This window comes from Hordeum vulgare, chromosome 1H (genome assembly GCF_904849725.1).
Source record: "Hordeum vulgare subsp. vulgare chromosome 1H, MorexV3_pseudomolecules_assembly, whole genome shotgun sequence".
Lineage (NCBI taxonomy): Eukaryota > Viridiplantae > Streptophyta > Magnoliopsida > Poales > Poaceae > Hordeum > Hordeum vulgare.
Window position 1 is genome coordinate 248,307,468 of NC_058518.1, and position 6,076 is coordinate 248,313,543.

At 44.6% G+C, this 6,076-nt stretch overlaps 1 pseudogene; it reads left to right on the forward strand.

Moving 5' to 3' along the window:
• The first annotated feature begins 372 nt into the window (after positions 1-372).
• Positions 373-2,237, forward strand: LOC123398250 (annotated as a pseudogene).
• The last annotated feature ends 3,839 nt before the right edge of the window (positions 2,238-6,076 follow it).

Sequence of the window (6,076 nt, forward strand, 5' to 3'; positions counted from 1 at the left end):
CACGGGGGAAAAATGGTGGTTGTGAACAGGTTGTGCGGCACGATGATCTCATGAATTAGGCCAACTTCCAGAGCCCGACCCCATCCTGTCCGCACGCGTCCGTTTGGGATAAAACGGATGAAGCAGACGGTCCAGCGCGCTGAAGCAAACGGAAGTCCGTTTTGTGTTCACTTTCGACCCATCCTCGGCCCAACTTTACGTTGATTTTGGATGAAACGGACAACGCGCGGACGGACGGGACGCGCGCGCTTGTCCGTCCCTGACCCACGTGTCGGTGACGCAAAGTAAAACGCACCCCATCCCCTTTGGCGTCATCCCCCCACCCCCAAACCCTCCCACGTCCCGCCGTCTCCCTCTCTATCTCTCCCGTCCATGGCCGACGCCCATCCGAATTCCGGCGGCCCGACCGTCGACCAGCCCGGAATGGCCAAGAAGAAGAAGGCTAAGGCGCCAAGGAAGCCGCTGGCGGAGTGCACGCCGGAGGAGATCGTCAAGTTGGACGCGGAATCGGCGAAGAGGAGGAACCGGAGGGCGGTCGTGAAGGACAACGCCGCCGCGCGCAAGTTCGCTGCCAAGCGCGATGCGATGGAGGCCGCACGGCGAAAGGCCGAGGTCGAGGAGAAGGAGGCCATCGTCAACAAAGCGCACGCCCTCCTTATGCTTGGCATTTGTTGTCCGACCGGTTTTTCTGCATCGGCCGTCGGCCCGGCGAGCACAGGCTCGTCGGTCGCCCGGTCTCCGCACTGCCAGTCGCCGACGTTTCTCGAGGTCGCCGGACGTGAGCGTGATCGCGCCTTCCACCCCACGCCCCTCGGCCTGCATCGACCTCAACGTCACACCTGGGTCCAGCAGCGGCGGTCGGCCGTCCGTCGAGATGCAAAGAAAGCAAGCAGGGCCGCCATTTGCGGGCACCGTGTCGTCCCCCCGCACCTTGTTCGACGAAATGCCAACACCAATGGCACCTGTCGACGACCCCTACTGCACCCAGTTCATGGAGGATGTGATCTACAATGGCAGGCATGTCCCTGCCTACGATCCCGAGGAGACCCAAAGTTAGGATGGCCGCGCCCAGCTCGTTGCTGATGAAGAGACCGACGACCGTGCTGACTACGACCATGGTGACTCGTGGCATGAAGAGGATAACATCTATTGCGAAGGTGATGGTGATGAAGATGAAGGCAATGACATTGATATTAGTGGCGAGCCATTGTTCATCGACGAGCTCACCCAAAGAGCGGAAGCACAAAAGAGGAAGAAGAGCATTCACAAGGTTCATACACCCAAGATGAGGACAAGCTGATTTGCAATTGTTGTATGGAGATCAACCAAGATCCGAGGACGAGCGCGCAACAAAAGGGTCTAGTTTTTTGGACGAGAGTCCATAAAACTTTCCATGAAAGGAAGATGTTTGAGCCCTATCAAATCACAAGCGACCGTGGCATCACCTTTATTCAAAAGAGGTGGTTGTTCATCCAACAAGAGTGTTGTGCCGCATTGGAGAGCGTTGAAGCACGTCCCGTGAGTGGTCTCGGCATTGGGGACATGGTATGCTCTCTTCATCCTAGTCCTTTCCTTGCTTCGGCCTTGTATATGTTTGCATGTCCAAATCTTGTTGATCATGTGGTGTAGGCATTTCAATCTTTGGAAGCATTCAAGACCCGATACAATGAAAAGCCATTCACTCTTACGCATTGTTGGACGATCATCAACATATGCCCTAAGTTCAAGGATCAATACTGTGAACTTCAAAGGAAGAGAGGCAAGAAGACGGCCAAGTTCGCCGGAGGTGGAGATGGCGAGGTGTTGAGGAGGCCGAGGGGCAAGACCAACTCCAAGGTGGACGACACACGTGATGCCGCATCCATGGCCTTGCATGAGACTTTGCATGTCATGATGTATCAAAAGGACATGAGGGACGAGAAGAAGCGGCAAAGCAAGGACGGCAAATGAAGCAATACCTGGAGCTTAAAAGGAAGAAGCTTGAGATGGAGGAGGCGGCCAAGAAGAGAAAGATCGACTTGGAGGAGGCGGCCCGACAAAGTACGCTCGACATCGAGGCCGCCAATGTCGAGGCCAGGAAGAGGCAGCTCGACATCGAGGCCGCCAATGCCTCAACCAAAGCGAAGGAGGTGGCCCTTGCGATCATGAGCGTGGACTTGACAAAGATGAGCGAGAAGACGAAGAACTGGTCCGAGGCCAGGCAGAAGGAGATGTTCGACGCCGACGACCTGAACTAGGTCGTCCGATCGGACGCGGCCGTTCTTTTTTGGAGGCTGGCATGGGTGCCTCCCGCTGGGCCGCTAGCTGTGTGCCGGCAAGAAACAGATTCATTTTGGAGGCTCGCTGTGTTGCTGCCCGCTGGCTGTGTTGCCGGCGAAGAAAACTATTCATTTTGGAGGCTCGCTGTGTTGCCGGCCGTTGGCTTTGTTATCGGCGAGGACGTGTAGGCCACTGGTTGTGTTGTCGGTGTGAACTAGGGTCGCTGGCGTGAACTAGGCCGCTGGTATTTGAAGCGTTGTTCTTTTGGAGGCGGACAAGATAGGGAAAACGGATGCGACCGCGCGCTGGACGCACGACCAGCACATCCCAGGATAGGGCCGGACACGACCCCATCTCCCTACCCAAACGGACAAAATCTAAGCAAAACGGACGTCCGTTTGGGGTCGCGCGGTGGAGTTGGCCTTAGTATTTTGGTGATCATAAGATGAGAGGGGCGTAACGCGGCGCCCGTAAATGTCCAGCTTCTAGAGAAAATTAAAAATAGTTTAAATTTAAATTTATTTATGTTGGACACAAGTTCTAATTGTCCATATGAAACGCCGGTAAATGCTCTATCGGATCATTTTGAAGTTGTGTATGAGTTCTTAATTATGAAAATGGCGATGCATTTTGAGAGATTGTTGAAATGTCGCCGCATCTTTTTTTCGCGAATACGTTAGGTGCGTATCATTTCATTGATAGACAAAGAGAACATACAATGTTGTGAGTTATGGCACACGGGCATTAAAGTAGGAGTGATCATGAACGAGGTCAGTAGAGAGAGGCACTAGTAGAAAAAAGACCTTTCGTTCAGAGCATAAGTCCCGGTTGGATTTTATACCAGGACTAAAGTGACCTCTAGTCCCGGTTCCAACGGCTAGGCTTTAGTCCCGATTCATTTGTGATCTCTAGTCCCAGTTGATGTTTCCAATCGGGATTAAAAGGGTGGTGACAGGCTAGCATCAGACTGGGGCCCATACGAGCACCTTTAGTCCCGGTTGGTATCACCAACCGGGACTAGAAATAGACCTTTAGTCCCGGTTGGTGATACAAACCGGGACTAAAGGTTTGGTGATACAAACCAGGACTAAAGGAGGTCTAACCTTTAGTCCCGGTTGGAGTACCAACCCGGACTAAAGGGTTTTGAAAGTTTCTTTTCTATTTTTCTATTTGTTGTATGTTTTTAGTTTTTGTTTTAATTTTTTATATCTTTTAGGATATTTGATGTTTTGGGTGATTTTTTTTTTTGCATTAGATTCAAAATTTTGTCTAGTTTCTGTTTGTGCTTTAGTTTTCAAATTTGAATGGTTTAAATTTGAATTTGTTTAAATTTTCTTAAAACCCTAGATTGTGAATAACTTGAGTTTAAAAATAGTTTTTAATTTAATTATTTTGCTCCTAATCACATGTTAGATTGTTGTCATGGTAAGATTTATTTGGTTATTTTTAGAATAATTTAAATTTGGATTTTAATTTAAAAAGTAGTGTTTTGATTATATGGTTGTTTTAGTCATTTAATTGTTGTTTTTAATTGTTGTCACTGCAAATGAACTCCGAAAAGGTTGAAACTTGGCATGGTATCATCATTTCGACCACATCTCATATTTATAAAAAGTTGAGAGGGTTACAGCAAAAACTGGACGCGCTTCGTGTACAAACTAAACCATCTCCTTCGAAATATGAGGGTTTCAAACGAAAACTCATCTGTTACAAAGTCATTTCATTTTTTTTACTTATTTCAACTCCATACTTTTTTGTACATTCACTATGCACCATTATAAGCCACATCTTCAAATTTAAACCCTTTCTAACTTCATTTGTTACTTTTCATGAATTTAATGATTTTTTGAGCTAAATGACCCTAAAATTAAAAAGCAATACAAATCAACATTAAAAATGTTGAAACTTGGCATGATATAATCATTTCGACCACATACCATGTGATAAAAAGTTGAGAGGGTTACACCAAAAACTGGACGCACTTCGTATACAAACTAGACCATCTCCTACGAAGTTAGTTGGATTTTTTGTTTCTAATTTTATTGCTATCTTAGTTGTTTTTAATTTTATTTTAAAAAGGGTGTCATATTTGGAATCCTCACATTTTTCTGATAATAACGGATATATTATATATCGAATTTTGATTTATAGATTTAAAGATATTAATTATGTCATATTAAATGAATAAATTGCAAAAGAATGAATAAAATAATATTATTACTTATTCGATTTTCATTGAAATTTAATATTATTACTATTACTTATTTTATTTTGAACTTTTTAGTTATTTTGGATTTTTTGTTTCTTATGCTTTTTAAGCATTATTTGAGTTTTTTTGCCTTTTTTGAAGTTTTTTTTAGTTTTTAAATTAATTATTGTTGTTTATTAATGATTATTGTTTATTTTAATAGTTGTTTGGAATTTAAAAAATTAAATCATGTGACATTAAGACGTAAGGGTTAATAGGATTGGTAGCTTATTATTGTTAAGAAAACCACAAGTAGAGACTTGGAAACTAGTGGAGATAGAACCGAAAAGTTAAGTGTGCTTGGGCTGGATTAATGAGAGGATAGGTGACACGCGAGGAAGTTAGATGATTTGAAATGAGTGGAGTGAGTGACTGGCCGGAAAGTTAGACAATTTGAAATGAGTGCTCCACGCTGGAGCGGTGAGTAGGAGTGATTAGAGATTAAATTGTCATATAATTCAAAGATTTGAAAATCATAAAAAATGAAAAAAAATGAAATTATTTTTTGAAAAAATTGATTTTTTACAAAAAATCAAAAAAAATCTTTTAGTCCCGGTTGGTGTTAGTCCCGGTTCGTGGCAACCTTGTACTAGGGGGGATCTTTAGTCCCAAGTTAATAGTCCCGGTTGGAGAACCGAGACTATAGGCCCGTACCAACCGGGACTATAGCCCAGTTTTCTACTAGTGAGGGGATGCTCAGCCCGAGGATACATTGGGGATTAAAGGGATTAAATTGGGATGATCGTGTTAAGTCCTTTGGCTCCACCAACCTCCCAGGCGCGAGTCTCATCCTTGATCGTGCACACTAGCGATTTGGGAGAAGGTTGCACACCGTTCGATATGCAACAAGGGCGAACAATGATCCAACATCATTGCGTATAACGCGGGGAAAGTTCGGGAAGAGTCTGGAAGACACATGATGAGACGACAAGGCAGTGGGGCTCGCCCTGGGGGTGTAGGTGCACCCTTCCCCTTGTGCACTTCTCATGGCTCCTTTTGCCCTATTCTTTAACCTGTAAATACACATATATCCAAAAAAACCTTGAGGGAGCTCCCGAAACAATTTTTTCACCGTTGCAAGCCTATACTCTTCCATGATCCCATCTGAAGGCCTTTTTGGGTACTCTACCGAAGGGGAAATCCATCATGGAGGTCGTCTTCATCAACCTTCTTACCTCCCCAATGTTGTGTGAGTAGTTCCACCAAGACCGACTGGTCCATAGTTGTGGCTATCATTAAATTCGAGATGTGGATACTCAGGAATATGTTCATCCGAGATCTCAATGGAATGGACAAAAAGACAACTAGATTGTCATTTGTTATGATCTTTGTGTTCTGTTTGTTGAACAATTGTGTTGAAATTAAGGTTGTGGATTGATGAACTATGCAATAATTAAGTAATATTTTTTTTATTTGATTCATATTAATTTTAGAGCATCTGTCCAAGTAAAACTTTTCCGGTCACCAAATTTTTTGGGCATCTATATGAGATGCTCTAAAACACCCCTTTAGAACCTTCAAATATGAAGGGTATAAGCACCCTCTAAAATTGCCGAGATAGAGGAAGCG